Source organism: Plecotus auritus, assembly GCF_963455305.1.
Source record: "Plecotus auritus genome assembly, chromosome: 3".
NCBI lineage: Eukaryota > Metazoa > Chordata > Mammalia > Chiroptera > Vespertilionidae > Plecotus > Plecotus auritus.
Window position 1 is genome coordinate 65979498 of NC_137772.1, and position 21739 is coordinate 66001236.

Sequence of the window (21739 nt, forward strand, 5' to 3'; positions counted from 1 at the left end):
GTGGATAGAGCGTCGGCCTGCAGACTGAAGGGTCCCGGGTTCGATTCTGGTCAAGGGCATGTACCTTGGTTGTGGGCACATCCCCAGTAGGGGGTGTGCAGGAGGCAGCTGATCGATGTTTCTCTCTCATCGATGTTTCTAGCTCTCTATCCCTCTCCCTTCCTCTCTGTAAAATATCAATAAAATATATTTTAAAAAATAAAAATAAAATAAAATAAAATTTTATTGTCACTTTTGTGGTTTATCCACAGGCATTTATGCATCTCAATAGGCATTTGTAGTAAATAAACTAGCTTTTGATAATGTTTGCATTACTTTATTTTTTCCAGCTTTATTGCAGTATTCTAGACAAATAAAAATTGTACATATTTAAGATGTACAATGTGATTTTTTGATATATGAATAATTATGAAATGATTACCACTATCAAGCTAATTAATATATTCATCACCTGACATACTTATGTTCATATACACTGAGTGGCCAGATTATTATGATCTCTGAACACATAATAATCTGGCCACTCAGTGTATATCCTATATAATAAAAGGCTAATATGCAAATTGTCCCCTCGACCAGGAGTTCGACCAGCAGGCAGGCCGGCCAACCACCCATGTCACTTCCCCCTAGCCAGGCTGGACAGACCACGCATGCACAAATTCATGTACCGGGCCTCTAATATATATATATATATATATATATATATATATATATATACACACACACACACACACACACACACACACACACACACACACACTGAGTGGACGGATTATTATGCGTTCAGAGATCATAATAATCTGGCCACTCAGTGTATGTTTGGTAAGAACACTTGGAAAAAAAAAAAAAAAAAAAAGAACACTTGGGATAAACTCTCTTGGAAAATTTCAAGTATGTAATACAGTATTACTAACTACATCCACATGCTGTACAATAGATCCCCGGAAGTTATTCATTGCACATAATTGAATCTTTGTACTCTTAGACCAACATCTCCCCATTTCCCCCAGCAATGTACGTTCTTTATAGATGATTGACTCCTGCATTTGTGATCTAGTGATTAAAGAGGGTGTAAATTAGGAACAGTAAATACTTCATAAAGAGGATACAAGATGGAAAATATCCAAATAATATGTCATTTCACACTAAGCATACCAGATGTTTTAATATCCTATAAATTTTATAATTTTAAAAAGTACAACTAATATTGTATCTTTCCATTTAAATCTTCTCCTTATTTCCTAAAGTGAAAGTAACCAATGAGATGAACTTTATTTTTTTTTATATATATATTTTATTGATTTTTTTACAGAGAGGAAGGGAGAGGGACAGAGAGTTAGAAACATCGATGAGAGAGAAACATCGATCAGCTGCCTCCCGCACACCCCCTACTGGGGACATGCCCGCAACCAAGGTACATGCCCTTGACCGGAATCGAACCTGGGACCTTTCAGTCCGCAGGCCGACGCTCTACCACTGAGCCAAACCGGTTTCGGCTGAGATGAACTTTATTACAAGCATTAGAAACTTACTGGGGCTAAAAGAAATCACATAGACATACAGAGACTCAAACAACAGAAGTAAAATAAATATACAATATTTTATCTTTCAATTTTCCTTTCATTGGTCTTAATAACATTGGTATTTTCATGGGAGAATCTCCTAAAAAGCAAATGAATGATGGTAAAGCAATGTTTTGAAGGTTCCTGGAAAAGCACTCTGTCCAGGGCCTACAGAATCTCCACAACCAAACTGAACACTCCTGATAAATCTACATAAAATTGTTTTTTCACCTAGCTTGTTTGGCTCAGTGGATAGAGTGTCGACCTGCGGACTGAAGGGTCCCAGGTTCCATTCTAATCAAGGGCACTTGCCTGGGTTGTGGGCTCGATCCCCGGTGTGGGGCATGCAGGAGGCAGCCAATCAATGATTCTCTTTCATCATTGATGTTTCTATCTCTCATTCCCTCTCCCTTCCTCTCTGAAATCAATAAAAATATATTAATATTTTTAAGTTTTTTTTCTTTCCAGCTTTATTAGTATAATTGACAAATACAATCACCTTTATTTAAGGTGTACATGATGATGGTATACATATACACTATGAAATTATTACCACTATCAAGTTAACTAACACTTCTATCACTTCACATAGTTACATTTTTGTGTGTGGTGAGAATGCTAAATATTTACTTTCACAGTGAATTTCAAATATACAGTATTGTTAATTATAGTTACCAGGCTCTAGATTACAACCTCAGAACTTATTCTTCTTATAACTGAAAAATTGTGCTGTTTACCAACATCTCCCCATTTCCCACCCCTCAGCCATTGGCATCCACCATTCTACTCTCTGATTCTGACTTTGACTTGTTTTAATTCCATGTATAATTGTACTGTTCAGTATTTGTCTTTTTCCTCACTGGCTTATTTCATTTAGCATAATGCCCTCCAGGTTCATACATGATGTCATGGATTTCCAAATAGCAAGTTTTACTTCTTTTTCTAATAATTAAAAAATATTCCATTGTATACCATCTATTTTTTTATTCATTCATCCACTAATGGACACTTAAATTGTTCCATGTCTTCGTTATTATGAAAACTGCTGTAATGAACATGAGGGTGAAAATATCTCTTAGAGACAGTGATTTCCTTTGGATATATACCCAAAAGCGGGATTATTAGATCATATGTGGTTCTATTTCCATTTTGAGGAGTATCCATATTGTTTTCCATAATAGCTGCATCAGTTTAAATTCCCACCAATACTGCACTAGACTTCACTTATCTCTGGTCTTTTTTATAATAGCCATTCTAACAGGTGTGAGTCTCTATCTCATTGTAGCTTTGATTTGTATTTACCTGATGGTTATTGATGTTGAGCACCTTTTCATGTCCCTGTTGGCTACTTTGTATGTTTTCTTTGGGAAAGTGTCTATTCGGTTCTTCTGCCCATTTTTAAATCAGATTATTTAGTTTGTTGCTATGAGTTTCTTACATATTTTGGATATTAACCCCTTATCTGATATATGGTTTGCAAATACTTTCTCCCATTCCCTACATTCTGTGTTCATTCTGTTGACTGTTTCTTTTATACAGAAGCCTTTTACTTTGATGTAGTCCCACTTGTTTATTTTTGCTTTTGTTGCCTTTGCTTTTGGTGTCAAATATCTGTGTTCTTTTGTAGCTGACTGAGCTTCCTTTAAACAATTATTTTAAATTCATTGTCTTTCAATTATTTGCCTCTACCTCCTTAAAGTCAGTTACTGAAAAGTTTTTGTGTTCCTTTGGTGATGTCTTATTTTCTTGATTTGTGTGTGTGTGTGTTTCTTGTAGCCCTGCAATGATGTTTGCACATTGTTGGAGCAGTTGCCTCTTCTCGAGGTTATGGATTGGTTTTGGTGAGTAAACACTTCACCCGGAAGTGGGTGTGAGGAGGCTGGCTGGCCTACAGCAGCCATAACTCTGGTGCCTGAGACATGGGCAAATGCAGGGCAGCCATGGGGCCATGGTCTAGAGTGCCTGCAGGTAAAGAGCAGTCACAGAGTTGGATCTGAAATAGGGGTGCACGTGGAGCAGGTGTGGCTCTGGGGTCTAGCATGTGCACTGTGTTTTGAGGGCCAGCCCTGGTCTGAGAATGGCAAAACGGCCTTATGGAGGCCACACAGCAGCGTTTTCTCTCCAGGGGATCTGCAACTGCAGTGGTTGTTGGTTACTTCAGTGGCAAAAGCTTCCAGTGTCCTTTGAGGAGCAGGTCACTGGAGTTTGTGTCAATAAACACTAATAGGTTCTCCTCTGTGAAAGCTGTGAGGAATATAGCTGCAAGGACTGGGGAGGTCCTCAGTGGCAAAGGTTGCCAGGTCCTCTACAGAGCAGACTGCTGGGACCAGGATGGCATCTACTGTGTGGCTGATACTAATTGCACAACCCTCGTCTTTGTTCCCAGCCATCTCCAGATATCTCAGCTAAGCTGATCTCCCAGTGATCCTTTTTGTTATTCTGCATTTCTTACCCCACTGTGCTGCTATAGGTTCTTAGTTGGACTCTTGAGCCCTCCAGCACTATTTTGATTTTTGGATAGGTACTTAATTGTTATTGTTTGTTATGGGGAAAGAAAGGCTGATATCTCCTACTCTGTCATATTGCTGACACCAACTATAAACATTTTGGTATTTTTTTTTTCAATGCAGTCTAATCTATTGACTGGTTAAGCAATTGTCTAACCAAAAAAAGTGAATTAATCACATCTTCCAATTGCCGTTGTTTCATTATCACTGTTTCTTCATTCATTTATTCAGCCAAACCTGTCCCAAGCTCTGTCCCCACTACCATGACCTGGCTTCAAGACTTCCTCTTTCTTCACTTGGATTTCTCCACAATTCTCCACGTGGTGATCTCTGCCTGCCTCCTGTCTTCCCCCTTCAAATCAAGCCTCCACAGAGCCCCAAGGGAGACCTGTCTAAAATATATGACTGAATATCCCACTTTATATCTCACAAGCTTCCCATGGTTTTCCTTCTCCTCATGTAGTTTACTTAGAATAAAGTTTAAGCCCTTGAGGCTGGCACACAAAGCACTTTGCCGACTGACTCTTGCTTTTCTGTCTAGACTCATTTTTTCATCTTCCTCCTCATATTTTGGCTTTTATATTTAGAAGAGTATCAGGTCTTTTTATGCCATTGCCCTTTATAATGTCACTAGAGGCCAGTGCACAAAATTCGTGCAGGGGCTGGGGAGGAACCCTCTTCAATCCAGGACCCCTCGGGGAATGTCTGACTGCTGGTTCGGGCATAAACCGGCAGTCGGATATCCCTCTCGCAATCCAGGACCGCTGGCTCCTAACTGCTCACCTGCCTGCCAGCCTGATCCCCCTAACTGCTCTCCCCTGACAGCCTGCTCCCCTTAACTGCTCTCCCCTGCCGGCCTGATCCCCCAACTGCTCTCCCCTGCTGGCCTGATCACCCCTAACTGCCTCTGCCTCGGCCCCACCACCATGACTTTGTCCAGAAGTCGTCTGGAAGATGTCTGGTCTAATTAGCATATTACCCTTTTATTAATATAGATAGTTGGAATCCACATGCAATACTATATGCAAACTGTTAAGCTCAGTCAAACGTTAGAGTACATAAAAGTTTTCATATATAGGTGAGCAAACTTCCAATATGCGGTGCTGCTTGATAAAGCTGCAGTTATCCGAGTCTGATGTTTCCCATGAACCTTACTCCTGTCTATAAATCTTTTCCATAAAAAAGAAAGGCGCCTGGCTGAGCAAAGAAGTTAGCATGAAATCAACAAGCTCATTAGGGATTTGCCCATCTCTCCAGGACAGAGAACAAATTCCTACTGTTTGTCAGGTTTCTGTGAATTTGTAAAAACAAGTTTCCCAGACATTAATGTACAAAACTCAGAGGTAGTAGTAGAAAAAAATCAGAGTACAAAAAGGCATTCAATTCTCTTGGAAACACTGTGCTTATTAAAGGCATAAACACTAGGTACAGAGAGTTCAGTAATCTTTTTCCTAAGGGCAATAATAGTTTTTACATTACAAAATCAAATGGCTGTTCTTTATTTGAGGGCTGGAAATAAAGTGCCAGTTTGGAGAGGAAACAAAGTGTAACCAAGTCAAACACTTGCATCTGAAAGGAGGGTCAGTCCTTTTCCTCTCAGTAGCCTTCATCCAAATGTGCTTACAACATAACCAGCTTTTACTTTTCCTTCTCACAAGTCATATATCTTTACCATTGATTGAGATTCTGGCACAATTATAGAAACCCATCAGCTCACTTAATCTTTGATTACTTTGGCTATTCCTAAAGGGGAAGCCAGGACTCTGCACCCAACTCAGCACCATGGTGAGCCTTTCCCACAGAGCCATCACCCTTCTATGTTCTCAAGACAATTGCAATATTACTAAGCAATAAAGTTAGATCTGACAATTACTTCCTCAGGAAAGAAAAGGGAAGGAAAGTAAAGAGACCAGGCTTTGAGTGATCTCCCATAGAAATAATACTCAAAAGTAGTTATTTTTGAACACAGTGGATTACCGCCACCATATTGCACACTCAGCACATCAAGTCCAGAGTAAAGTGTGTGGCCTAAGCCCTTGCAGTTAGTAAGTGGTAGAACCAGGATATAAACGCATGTTCAAAAGACATGTTCTTTCCCTTCCACACCAACTGCTTCCCGGAAAAGAAGCATAGACCTATTGTGATGCAGTTAATTTCCAGTAAACCAGAAATCTAAATATGGAAACTGATTCTCAGCAACTCCTGTGGCCTCTTCATATCTTGAATAGTGAGGTGGATGACGCAGAGAGGTGCCACATCTCATGGTTTCCATTTTTGTTCTGTGGAGAACATTATTGCAGTGATACTGGCCTTCTACATTCTAGGTTTAGGCTTTTTAAAACTCAGCAAATATCACTAGGACAAGTGGAGGCAGTGACAGGAAGATATTAAGATATAGAAAAGAGATTACCTTAAAAGTAAAACCAACCCTGCTTTGCCATTGCACAATATCTTTAACCTCAAATGAAATCCTCCCTTTCAGCATTGCGTTGTGATGAACGGTGAAATACAAAGGAATTACCCTGTATTATCTCTACTGTTGTTACAAGTTTGGACTGCAGTCCATAGTAGCATCCTTCGTGAACTCAGCAACTACTGGTAAATTCAAAAGTCAATCTTTTATGGGGTCAAAGGTCGATATATCATTGGTCTTTTGTTGTGGCTTAGATATCTCTCCCAAAATGGCTCTCTACATTTTTTCTTTTTTTTTTTTTTTTTACTCAAAGTGTCCATCATGTATGCCATACCATGCAAAGAAATATCAAAGACACATACACGGGGCTATACTTCTCAAACCAACCACTTCTTACATCTCTACTACTCTCACCATAATATAAACAAACATCATCTCCCACCTACAACATGGCAACAGCCTTCTGACTGGTGTCTGAACCTTTTAAAAATGGAAGTCAAACGATAGCATGCCCCTCCTTAAGATCTTTCAATGAATGCCCATTGCGATTACAACAAAAATCAAGGGTTTACCTTGCCCTACAAAAACTGCTTGAGGTGACCCCTGACCTGCTCCACCCACACTAGAACTTTATCCTACATGTTCCCTTTGCCTGAAGTGCTCTCACCCCAGGTCTTCACATGTCTGGGTTTCTCCTCCTTCACTCAGGTTCACCTGAAAGGTTATCTTCTCAGAGAGAACCTTCCTGAAGATTCCATCTTAAATAAAAATTAACTTTCTATAGTATTTTCTTTCTTAAATATTACTTTAAGCATTTATTACTATATGAAATAACTTTAAAATTATTTAGTATGTATTTCTATTACTGGAATGTCAATCCCTTGAGAATAACAAACTTGTTTATTTACCTCTGATCCCAGGAGCTAGGTAGAATCTGGTTTGCCAGGGTGCTCAAGAAATTTACATATTTAAAATATACAATTCAAAGATGTATTTTTTATATTCAGAGTCATGTAGCCATGACCATAATTAATTTTAGAACATTTTCAACACCCCAAAAAGAAATTTACATACTCATTTACAGTCACTCTCCATTCTTCCTCCATCCCCAACCATAAACTTTAAAAACAAAAACGATAGTATGTAAAACTATGAAAATCAATGTGGGGGAAAAGGATAGAAACTAAAGGAAGAAACAACTGTCAGGAAGGGGTAGGAAAACATAAGCAAAGCCATATATGTATGAAAATAATAAATGGTTCATTCCCAATCATTATTTTAGCAAGCATCCTAGTGATACTAGCACCAATGTGGGCTCACTTCCCTAATTAATAGTCCTATTCTTGTAAGGAGGGGGAACACAGAGAGAGTAGTTAAAGAATTAAATATGATGACCGATTTAAACACAACTTGTCAAAATATAATAGAAATGAAGCTGGATTACCATACTGTTGAGCACAACTTGTTGATTAAAGCCACAGAATATTTCATAACTTAAGAAGTTGCTGAGACTGGAAAAATGTACAAGTTGAAAGGTTTTTTTCTATAGCTCAAAAGGAAACCCCATTCCTGATGTTAAAGTGAATTATACAACATTTTCCATTATGTTAGCAAGAATATATACAATTCAAACGTCTGAGAAGCCTTTTTATATTTACCCCATCTTCTCCCACATCTGATTCGATAATTTAAGAAAGGTCATTCTGGGACAAAGGGTCACAGAATATTGTTCTGGCATCTTGACCTTCCACCCTCACATGTTTAGGAAACACATTGCAGTTAATGTTAGCCCGCCCAAGTTGAAAGTTATGACTCAAATTTCACCAGCTGCAATCAAACTCTTCATCTAAACTTTTGCACCTTTCAAGACCACAGGAGTCTAACTCTTTGGAGATAAGACAAAATAAAACACCTAAAAACAAAATTCCATAAGTCAGACTTTTCAAGTTTTGACATAATTGCCACTGTTCAAAAGAAAGTGAAGTTTATGAGTAGCTGAAAAAATCTACACAATGCATGTAGAAATGCATGTAAGATATCAATTGTTAAGGAGAACTCCCTTAAAGACTGTGTTGCTAGGTGGTTGATAAATAAAAACAAACAAGGTTAACTGAAGAGAAACCAAGTCTGAACATGACTTCTTGGACAGGGAAATCCATAAAATGCCAGTTAGTGAGGTAAGAAGAATGAGATTAAACATGCAAAGTTTAGTTGCTTTTTTTTTTTTTTTTTTTTTTTTTTAGAAGTAATTACACAAAGACAGGTGCAGTGAGAAGTCACTGGTGTAGATAATGGGAGACTAGGCAGATGAGAGGAAGTTTGTTTTAAAGGTGGGGATAAAAGGATTGAGTCAGTGACACAATCCTCCATGTATTTGTTCCTCCTCAGTTTGCTCTGTGGAATGGCCTCAGGGCCTTGGTACACAAACGAGCTCTTTGTAGAAAAACTGTACTTTGGAGATCGTACCAGATTTTTCTCAGCTTTTTACCAGGTGCCAGGACAACAGCTCTGTGAACAAACAACAGGTTGCTTGGGTTACTCCATGCAAATAGGAAGATTCATACTGGTATGCAATGATGCTGCTTTAAACAGCTCCCCATTGGCTGCAGGGAGAAACCAATTCCCAAGGCAGTCTGGTATTCAATACCTTCCCCAATCACACCCAAGGTAACTTCTATTGCTCTCTGATGCAGACTAATTGCTCCATCTGTCCTAACTAGTGAGTTCACTATCACCTCCCCCAATCTCAAGACACACGCTGCACTTGCCCATCTGGAATACCTGCCTCGAACCTCTCCATCTTTCCAAATCTAATCTATCCTTTAAAAATTTCTCAAGTCCCACCTCCTTCATGAAATTTTCCAGCTCACTACAACCTAAAGGAATCTAATCTCAGGTGGATATTGTCTGTGGTCTGAGAGATAGAGCATACTTGTATAGTTAGTGTTATTATGTTTCTTATCTGTCCAACCTAACTACAAACTCCCTAAAGACAGGAAATATGATTCATTCATTCATGTTTTTACACCTTCACATAGAGAGGGCCCAACACATAGTCCATGTTCAATAAATACTTGTTGAGAGTTTTAATGTAGAATGAAAGAGACAGACAGTACTATAACAGATGCATTGCAGTGGCTGAAACTGTCTCAGTTACAGCAGGAAGCTGTCCTTCACACAGACATTCAGTGAGACAGGCTGATGCAGCTCTGCTATCTTCAATAAATGACTCCCAGGGCTAGTTTAATGGTGTCCACCCCAGCCAGTAGAAAGAGAGGGAAAAGCGGAGATCCAGTGCCAGAGATATTCCCTCAGGATATGAGTGAGAAGTTGCACACATACATTTTGAGCACATTTTCTTTGCCTAAAACCTACCTGCAAAAGAAGTTGCGACCTACTGTCCTGAGCTAGGCATCCATGTTCCAGAGGCAACTCTGTTATCAGGGAAGGAAGAGAAGAGAGGTTTCTGTGGACCAGTAGTATCCTAGGTACAGACAGTCTGGGCACCTTTCCCATAAGCACAGCTAGTGAACATTTTTATCTAATGACATAGAGTGTCCTCTTTGCTGAAATCAGGCTTTCTATGAAATGTCAACCTCTCGTAATCCAAGGATGAATCTCAGCTCTCCCTGCCCAGATCTTGCCACGGGTGGCCAGGAACCACATGTAGGAACGATACACTAAGCAGAAGGAGCTCTTCCTCTCTTCACTTTCTTAGTAGAGGAGGAAACTTTTGTCCCCAACCTCTCCATTGTGAGCCCAAGTGAAAATGACTCCTGCCCACCAGCTCAGATCCCATCGGCTATCTCATCAAGGGTCTGAGACAAGTGAGGACTCCCCTTGCTGCTGACTGTCAAAGAGACGGAAAAGTCTTGTGCCTTTCATTTTACTTTTGTGCCAGCAGAGCCACACTTGTCTACTAAGCTTGATAATCAATGTGCCCAGGCCAGCGGCTCCTGCTCACTTACAGGTATTTAGAGGCTATCCTATAAATACATAAATGCATAATTTAATTCAACTTCAAAACATTGATTGACCACACATAATAAGCAAAGCACTATGTAGATACTGAGATTTTCAAAAGCCAAAATTCCTGCCCTGAAGTTGTTTAGCATCCCCTAAAGGAGATAGAGATGAGCAAATAAGTCTATTACCAAACTCAATTGGCCAACTTTAACCAGAGATGCAAACAAATGCTGTGAGACTGTGGCCAAAAGAGTAATCAATTCTAACTAGATGGCTAGGGAAGATGCCAAAACATGTTTAGATAAAAAGGCTTCCTGGGGCAGGTGGTACTTGAACAGGGCCTCTAGGGATGAGTAGAATTTTAACAAGTGACAGAGAAAGAAAGTGACATTCCAGGTGGAGGATGAGCAGGACTGGGATGAAGGGTGCAGAGGAGATCTGGGTGTGAAGTAGGTATGGCAGGAATGGCTCTGAGGGCATGCAAACCTGGCCCGTCAGGACTAGCAATGTCCAGGGATTGTGGAGGAGTGCAGCAACTTGATCTATTCCAGGTAGAAGGAAGACAGTTCTGCTGATGGTGGGTGGAATGGTGAGGTAGAGAAGCAGGAAGAGCAGTGGACACTCTTACTAACTAACATTTAGTAAGAGTGTTAGCATGCTCCTGTTTAAAAGGAAAGTCTTATCATGACTTCCATATTACAGATGGGCAAAGACAGAAGTCACACACTAAGTGCAAAAGCAGGATTTGACCCCAATATGTTCTAACTGCAGAGCCTGAGTGCTCTGCCAGGGTAACCATTGCACATAATCCTGTAGGCATGGTGGGGGTCCAGCCTAGAGACAGGGGGATAAGGGGGGGGCTCTGCATTAGGGCAAGCGTTGTGGAGGGAGAGTGCTGAATGGAGTTGCCATTGAGGGATCAAAAGAGACTCAGGACTGTGACGTGAAGGAACATGAGACTGGAAGTGGGGGAAGGATAATAAACTCTGCTTAGACCTATGGAGTCCCGAGTGGCTAGAAAAGAAAACTACAGGGACCACAAAGGAGCCCTGAGAGAGCTGGGGGCCGGGATGAAGGGAAAACAGACACAGAGTGGCAAGCCTTGGCATTCGGATTTGTTGACACTGTGCACAAGAAAATCAACAAACAAAGCAAGAAAACAAGCGGCTGCTTGGGCGAGTTCTAATCAACTGATTTGGAAGGAAAATTCAACTTGATGGACTGGACTGTGTTATACTGACAACAGTAAGTTCTTTTGGCCAAACAGAACTTGGTTCAACTTTAACGGTATGCTATGTATTATCACTTTGCGCACCAACATATCCGTATATCTTGAGAAAGTATAAAAAATGATGTTTTTCCTTTCAAACAGTGGAATGTAAAATACCCACCAAATCCTCCTGCATGGCGCCTGGGTAAATGTATTCCTTGTTATTTCGTTTAAGCTGCTAAATATCTATTAGAGTAAAATTATGGGCTCTTTGCCTGTGGAGTTTCCACTTGCAGCTTCCTGAGTAGCGAAGCAATGAATGTGATTCGGAGCCCTCCGTTTTGTAAGGCACATCTGCTTCAGGATGCTGATTGCGAAGCAAGTGCCCAGCGGTCCCTTAGGGAAACTGCTTCCTCTGTGTACTAGACCAGAGAGACTCATAGAACCAAAAAGGTAGCTCAGGTCTTGGATAGACATGATGACACGCCAAAGCCACTCTCTGTTAGGCTTTCTTTGGGAAACCTGAAAACACTGGCAATTCAAACTATCTAAGCATATCACTCCGTGACCTTCACTCTGACCCAGAGACTGCTCTCTCCAGAAGTGATCCACCCACTTTACAAAGTCAGGATGACTCCTTTCTCTGTAGGCTCTTTCCACTTGCCTCCAGTGTGTATTTCAAGTTTTTCAGGTGAGCCACCTGTGGCCTTTGCTAAGCAATGAATGGAAGTGGAGGCTGGGGGTATAAGTCACATGCTTTAGAAAATAGGAAAACAACCATTCCCTTTATTCAGCTGCACTAACTTTCTCACCACATACAATGAACAAATACAAGACATTAAGATCAGCAGCTTTATCAAAGCACAGAGCTGTCAGGTTATGGGGGAGGATATTTGCCAAAGCAGAACACATACCCTTTTAGTATAAAAACTAGAATATGAATTAAGCTATCACTCAAAAAGAGCTGAATGCATCTGAAACCAAAGTACACTGTCAGCCACCTCCACTTGCTCCGGGCGCTGATGCCTCGATTAGCTATGCAAGAAGCTACCTGCTATTTTAGAATTATATGAAGTCACCTCAGGGTATCTACAAGCTTCTCACGCACAAGATACTAACTTTTTTTCTCCTCCTTCTTGGCTTAGAGCACAGTTGTTGCTACATCCAGGTAAATATATCATAGATTGTTATTGCATAAGCTGTCATTAAGGAAGCTTGCCTTCTCACAGAAGAATCAGTCTGCAAACAATAATGGTTTGTTGCTAAACCCCCCTCAGACTAAAAGACACCTAGCATTTTTTTTTCCAGTTTTAAGTATTCCCCTAAAAGATTAGGGAACTCAAAGCTTAATTTCTAAAGAGGATTTTTTTTTTTAAATAATAGAGAACATTCTGCCACCTTGTTTCTTTTCTTTTCTCTTCTTTTCTCTTTTCTCTCCTCCTCCTCCTCCTCCTCCTCCTCCTCCTCCTCCTCCTCCTCCTTCTTCTTCTTCTTCTTCTTAATAAATTACCTTCTTCTCCTGAAATAGTAACTACATTTGTAGGACCAAAAGAATAGCTCACATGATCGGTATCTAACCAACGAAGCTGCCAGTGTACATAGTATTACAGGTACTGTGCAGTGTAACATGTTCCTACCTGAAGTACATAGATCCTGTTTTGATACTGGACTACTTAGAAAATATTTTTAGACGAAAATGTGATCATGAAAGTGAGAGACTGACAGCTCAATCTTCAAAAGCCAAGGTTAATAAGGGCCTTTGTATACTTTCCCAAATAAATACATTAACACAGTTAACCTTTGACCTGCAATGCCCTTAATCTCTCAGCCCCAAGCTTCTCCTGGGAAGGGCGTAGTGATTCTGCCAAACACGCTGTGCCACAGAGAGTGCTGAGCACTCACTACGGTTTAGACCGAAACCACCTTAATCACTCACCTCTCATCTTGCCAGATTTTCAGAGTGTAACTACTCAAACTGTTCTTAGATTTCTCAGGCTTTATCTTCCCCACAAAACTTGAGTATTTCACATAAAGGAGGGCAGCACTACATTTCTGCTGTTGCCGCTCATTTAGCTCAGAGGCATTTCCCAGCTCTAACGCCTGGTACCACCATAAAGAGATAGAGTACTGCACTGACTCTGCGTGCCAACCTGCTCTAAACACAGACTGTGATCCTTGTAACTGGCCTCTGTGCTTGCTCCCCACTGGTGTTAGCAGGTACGGCCTATAAGTCTAATCTTCCCTGAGGCCTTAATAAAATTTCCTTTACCGCACATGCAATTATTAAGCATGCATTTTATATTTCCAGGTGCAAAAATTTGTCATGCAAATCTCTTTGACCTGAAGTAACCGAATGCACCTTAGAAACATGAGTCTCCTGCTTACTCACAGTAAGTCAATCAACCTCATCTGATTCTCCCCCACTCCAAATTGACGTGGCTTAATTAGACATATCTGAAACCAAGGCTAACTTCTCAAGGCCTATTATGGAAGCACCATGGCTATGCAACAGGATTAGCTTTTGTCTTTGTGGTTTATACAAGTGTAAAGAAGATGACTAAAATCCACACCTGGGACATGAAGACTATATGGTTACTTAATGATTCTGACCTAGATGGTTCTAATCGAACCAGCTGTAAAAAAAAAAAAAAAAAGAAAAAAAAAGGATATGAAGTAGTTATCGCTATATTTATTTCACAACTAAGCCAAATGCTAAAGCACAACTCTGATATCAACACTTCCAGCTGATTAGTGAAAGTTTGGAGGAGGGAGAGGAGAAACTGGAAACTCTCCCACTGTGAACTTGTTGCTCTGGGCATGGCCAATGGACCAGCACAGGAAGTTGAGTGTCCCAGAAAGATTACACAGGTACAACCCTTGACCTTCTATTCCCAGCCAGACAGTAATTAGTTCTCCACAGCATCCAGGAAAATGTGAGGGCACTTTTCTATTGCTAGTGCTAAGGCAGAGAAGCCATCAGTGGAAGGTCCATAAGTACTTCCTCTATTAATATTATCTCAATTTCAGGGAACAATAGGTGAATGTGTTTGAAAGGCTCCCCTTGTCCCTGGAATCAAAGAGAACACGTTGCCATTGGCTAATTGCTTATTTATTCATTCAACAAATATTTACTCACAGTATACTAAGTTATTGAGTGCATGCATCGTTACACTGGAAACACACTATAGCAGGAAACCCTAGTTAAATAAATGCTAGTTTCCTTCTTTCTTCTTTCTGGGTAAATATATTCTCATTGAAAACAATGAACTGACAAGCAATCCTTTCAAGACTGCCTTTAACTGAATTTAAGCTATAATATGAAGGTTATGGGAAGCTCCAAAGTGCTGATTCCTTTTTCAAATTACCTCATTTCTAAGTGGATACCGATAAACAGACTTAAGGTAGGACAGCCTTCCATATGTGAGAAGTAAAGCTCATTGTACTACCTGAAGTTTCCTTACACATAATTCTTAACACATAATATCATTACATTTAAAAACAAACTATAACAAATTTTTTTCTGTTTGGTCTTTAGAGCTAATCTGGCACATATAAATTGCTTCCCCTTCCCCAAACCCCGTCATAATGTAAAGAGTGACATAGATTTGATCAGTAGCATTTTATTACAAAATCAACAGGTAATAATTACCTAGGTGACTCATGATGAAGTGTTCTTAGCCTATCTAAAAAGGAAGAAAAGTTCATTACAGTTCAGGTGTACAAAGCACAAATCTAAGAGCCAAGATTTTTAAAAATTGCCCAATTTCATGGAATATACGTTCCCTTAAAAACTGATTCTCACCAAGACTTTTGTTTGCACAACTTAAATTAGTCATGTGAAGGGGAGCAGATTAGTTACAGAACAGGAATTATGCCACTCTCTTCTGTTTACTACAGCCAACAGGGGTTGAGTTACAAGTGTTTATTATTTCTCAAGATGTACTTTAGAAACAGGAACATAAACAAAAACATAAACACATAAACAAAAATGTGAAATTCTCAGAGTGAGCACAGCCTAAGAACAAGGACCCTCAGAAGGGTCTCTGAGGAGTAAGCCTTATGTCAGTCTTCATGAGGTCTCCTCTCTCCCTACAGCAGCCTCTAACATACAATGTCACTTCCCTCGCTCAAACCAAGTGATCAAAAAGCCGATAGGCGAATAAAGGGTCATTAGGTAAACACATGCTAGAAGAAGTCCTTTCTGAAGTGGATCAAGTATCTTTAATCCTGTATTCTGGCCTCCAGATGATTTATGGCTCTTATTTTCTTTTCTCTCTTTCCTTGTAAAGCTTGCCAAAGTAGACTTTAACTCTGCCTTGAAGCATGCAAACACAGAGTTCTATCTTCCTTGATGAGTCAGATTCTTGCCAAGTGAAAGCTTTAATGACAAAATTATGCTCCAAAGAAAGGACAAGGTGATCATCTAAAAGACTGAGGGGAAAAAAAACAAAAACACTGAATGTTCTTTGTTAGAGTTTAGAAAATTAAGAGTTAGGCCATGATCTTTCCTCCACACCACATTACTGTCCCCGACACTGCCCCAACTCTGGCTCAGCTATAACAGAAAAAGTGCATATATGTTAAGACTGATTTGATTCATTTGGGATAGTGCATTAGAAACCCTGCCTCATCAAGGAACTGTCTGTCTGTATCCTCTAATCTTCTCCCTCCCTCAATCATAAAAGGGTTATTCTTATGTCAAATTGTGGAGTGGATAAAATGTGTCTCTAGCACCCAGTCACATTCATTTGTGAGTTCTTCTCCATCCCTCCCTTCCCCTAGCTTTCCAGAGTCTCTCAGGCACCCTCCAGTTAGGCTATCCTATATAATTAAAAGGCTAATATGCAAATCGACCGAACAGAATGACCTGTTGCTATGATGCGCACTGACCACCAGGGGGCAGATGCTCAATGCAGGAGCTGCCCCCTGGTGGTCAGTGTGCTCCCACAGGGGGAGCGCTGCTCAGCCAGGAGCCCAGCTCACCAATGGCAAGGGCAGCGGTGGCGGCAGGAGCCTCTCCCGCCTCCGCAGCAACGCTATGGATGTCTGACTGATAGCTAAGCCGGCAGTCAGACATCCCCCAAGGGCTCCTGGACTGCAAGAGGGTGTAAGCTGGGCTGAGAGACCACCCCCCCGCCAAGTGCACGAATCTCATGCACCAAGCCTCTAGTGGATATAATAAACAAGTGTATTCTAAACTGCAAGAGACCTTCCTTTTCTCATTCTTCTCATGCCTTCATTTACAAGAGGAAACTTCCAAATTTCTCTCCCTATCCCAGGTATTTACCCTGCAAAGCTACAGATAAAACAGTTTATTGGACATTTTCACAGGAATATTCAACAATAGCTTCCCTTACAAACTTATCCTGTGCAATGACTAGTGGAGCAGTCTACCTTCCCACTACCCACATCAATAGCCAGAGAGTTGCACTATGCCCTATTTTTTCCTTCACCACAACAGTAGTTTTCAATTTCTATCCTACCTTTAATTCAATTTCATCAACAAATGTTCATGGAGTGCCTACTGTGTGCCAGGAATTTTTCTTGGCTCTTGGGATTTATCATCAAGCAAAAATGGGAAACTTTTCTGTCTTCCTGGAGTTTATTTACATTTGAGTTTTTGAAGACCAGACTATTAATAGTAATGGCGATGATAATGATGATGATGATGATGACGATGACAATAAATAAATAAATAAATAAATGATGACGATGACAATAAATAAATAAATAAATAAATAAATAAATAACAGTCTCTTAACAGATGAGAAGTACAATGGAAAGAAAATTAAGTAGAACAGAGCTAATAGGATTGGGAATGCAAGTACGTAGGGATGAACAGTGGGCGGTGGGGGATAAAATTTTTAAGGAAGAGAGCAAGTAAGGCTCCTCAAGATGTGATATTCAGATATGAAGGCATCAGCCATAATGTTGGAGGGAAGAGCCAGTGCACAGGTTTTATAATGGGGATATTTCTACTATGTTCAGAGGAGATCAAGGAGGCCAGTGTGGCTACAGCCAGTGAAGAGTCGAGAGGGGTGCCAGAGGACAGCAGAGGGGAACCTGGCCAGATGGTAGGAGGTCTTCTTGCACCAATGTAAGAACTGTGGCCTTTACCTAAGTCTAATGGGGAAGAATTATAGGGTTTTATTTTTTACTTATGAAAGAATTATCCTGGCTACTGCATTGAAAACTGACTTTGGCAGAGCAATAATAGAAGCAAAAAGACAAATTAGGAAGTTCTTACAATAATCTAAGTGATGGATAATATCCTAAATTAAAGTGGTTTCAATAAAGGTCATAAGAAGTGACCAAATTCTAGATAAATTTGAAGGGGGGGTCCAACAATTTATCTTTTCCTTTTTTGTCTTGTTTTTCTTTTCAAATAATTTTAGACTTACAGAAACATTACAAAAAATATATAGCTTTCATATAACCTGCACCCAGCTCCCCAAATTTTAACAACTTATATGAACAGTTGTGTAATGTTTACACCCAAGAAAATAACAATGATACAATGCCATTAACTAAACTACAAATTTTATTAGACTTTCTCTATTCCACCCTCTCCCCCTGAATATTTATTTTTGTTCCAGGATCCCAATTGCATTTAATTGTTTCTCCTTAGTTTCCTCTAACCTGTGACACACAATTCCTTTGTATTTCTGTTTCATGACAAGGGCACTTTTGATGAGTAACTATTTTGTAGAATATTCCAAAATTTAAATCTGATATTTTCTTGTGATTGGATTGCATTTTGTCAAGAACACCACAGAAATTATGTGTTGGTCTCCAAGCATCATATCAAAATATATATGATACCAATAAGTCTTATTATATGGTGGTGTTAATCTCCAGTGAAATTTTAAGACAGATTGAAATGTGGTGAATAAGAGAATGAGAGAAGTCAAGAAGGACTCTAAGATTTTTGTTCTAAACTACTGTAAAGATGGAGTTATCAGCAGGGATAGATGAAGCAGGTTTATGGGAAGATGAGCGCTCAGCTTTGAACATGTTAAATTTGAGGTACCTATGATATATCCAAGGGGAGGTTTCACATAGGCAATTGGATATACTAGTATAAGTTTGGAGTTTGAGAAAGAGGTTAGGCTAGAGAAATAAATTTAGAAATTGCCAACCTATGAATGGTTTTCATAACTGTAAAATTAAATTAGTTCACCAAAGAGAAAGTAAAATAGAAAAGTGAAAAATGAGGATAGAGCCCTGGGACATTCCAACATCAGGAACTTGATGAAAAAAGGAGAAACTTATAAAAGATATTAAGAAATAGCACCTAGTAAAATACCAGGAAGCCTTCTTGATTAATTTTTCATCCTCCCCTCTCCATTTTTACTCTCTTGGCCTTAATTCAGGCCAGGTCTACCACTTTGAGATTCAGTTTTCATATGAAAAATAGGGTTTAAAATAGCTTCTAATTTATGTTTTATATGAGAATTAGGTGAGACAATACCTGCAAATTAATTTACACAGGGTCTCAGACATGGAAAATGCTAGCAATTATGGGCATTATTACTTTTCTCTCTCATTCAGCAGACTATGAACATCTTAATAGCTGAGACAGTTTTGTTTTATATTATTCTACTACCTAGTACAGCATTAGCACATTAAGATCCATAAATGATTCTTGAATAGAGAAAAGAAGAAGAAAATTTCCAGGGCACTGCTTAACTGAAAAGAGTAAATTCTTATGAAATTCCAAACACAATGACACTTAGGATAAAAGTAGATTTTGCCAGAGGGCTCTCCCTAATGCCTCTTAAAGCATCCTCCTGGGTGACCAATTTGGTGTTGATATTTGCACTTTGTATCTTGAGTGGAGAAGAGCTGCTACAGGCTCAGGCTGACCCTTGTCTGGAACTTCCCCTGGCTGCATTTATCTTCTCAGGGTTCATGGGCCAAATTAATCTCTCCCAATGACAACTCTCTCAAGAGTGGCACTTAACGCCCACCAAGTTTGGCTCAGTGATTAAGCGCAACCTATGAACCAGGAGGTTACCAGCTGGATTCCCTGTCAGGGCATGAGCCCTGGTTGTGGCTCGATCCCCAGTAGAGGGCATGCAGAAAGCAGCCAATCGATGTGTTTCTCTCCTCATAGATGTTTCTATCTCTCTATCCCTCTCTCTTTCTAAAATCAATAAAAACATATTTTTAAAAAAAGAGTGGCACAATTTACCTTGGACAAGTTAATTAATCTTTTTTTTTTTTTTTTTTTTTTTTTACCTCAGTGGTTATATTTGTAAAAATAAGGATGCTGCCTCTTTTATTAGAATGCAGTTACTGAACAAGACTATCACTTATGGCCCTTTCTTAATATATGACAAAGTGATGAGAAATATAACTCAGTATTATGTTATTCTATATTTGATGGTTATATGGGCAGGTGGAGGCAGTGCATGCTTACTAAAAATTCCATATATGAGGTACTATCCAGTGTTATAGTATTAAATCTCATTGTAATTTTGTGGAGTGAGTATTCATATTAGCAAAAATTTAATTTATAGACCAAAGATAGGGACTCAAGTTCTTCTGATCCAAATGAGTGTATTTTTCCCACTGCACCATACTGAATAAATAAGGTCAAGAATCTACCATGAGTAGACAAGAGAAAAGTGCTCAGGTGAACTTCGGGTGGAAAAAACCATGAGGCTCTATGTGTTTGCCATCTGGAGGGAATCTCAGCCTGTTCTACTACTATGTTATTTTAAATTTCCATTTTGGCACACTAATTTAAAGGAAAACTTCAACTGGATCATTAAAACCAGGCATTTATGCAATATATAGCTACAACTTTTTTCCTAAGGTCGATGTTACAAATTTTCTTGTTTTCAGTCTTTTCTCCTTTATCCACATTGCACTTTTAACTCCCTTGTGTGAGGGGATAAAAAGAAAGACAGACAAAGTCAATGACACCAATGTTCAGAGTTTCCTATATAGGGAGCATTAGAATTAGAACCCAACTAGTAAGAACCATTCTTAGTGATTAGTTTGGTTTTGGTTCCTATGTTCCACTTTACAGAGAAAAGAGCTTACTAGAAAACCAGTATATATCAGAGATTAGCCTCTACATCAAAAAGGCACTTTCTAGAGTAAATCCCACTCTCTATGCATTCAGAGTTCAATTAGCTATATCTTCTATGCCTAAAAGTACTTGGCGGCACAATGAGAATTCTTATCTTTAAACATGACCTGAGGGCACTGCAAGATAATCATTAAATGTATTCACTAAACTGTACTTACTAGGGCAGAAAATTGGAATAGCATACTTCAGAAAGATTATTTTAAACAAACGTTGAAATTTAAAAATGGTTTCCTAGTTAATCCTCAGTTAATTAAAAAAAATTTTATTCTATCACACCATTGCAGCTTGTGGTAGAAGATAACATAAAATGAAAAACATTTGTCTCCATATGATTCATTTTAGCAAACATTCATTCAGTGCCAGGTATTTTGTTGGTTTCCAGCAGTATATGAAAATAAGTCTGAAAAAAACCCTTCCATTTAGAACAAGGTTAGCAATCTAAAGCCCACAGACCAAGCCTGTGTTTGTATGGTCCACTAGCTAAGAATAGTACTTACTTTTTTTTTTTTTTTAAGAGTTGGAGAGAGAGGGGAATCAAAAGAAAAATATTTTGTGACATGAAACTTATATGAAATTCAAATTTATGTCTATAAATAAAGTTTTATAGGAACACAGCCACACGTATGCCTTTGCATTCTATCTATAGAAGCTTTCACACTAAGATGGCTAAGTTGAGTAGTTGACACAGAGACCATTTGGCCTGCAAATCTGTCTACAGGAAAAGTTTGCCAATCCCTGCTTGAAAAACTCAGTCTCTAGTGGGGCAGAGGTACACATCAGCACTTCCTTTTCATTAGTGCTATGATAGAAGTATAATAACAGAGGGAAAAGTTATTCCTTTTAACTGTAAAAGTCTGAATTTAATGAGTATATTTAATGAGAATGGAGACTATGAAGGTGATTCTAAGTAAGGACATGGAGAATGGGAGCATAACATAGCAACAGAGAATAACAAACCCCTATTATGTCTGGGAGAAGTTC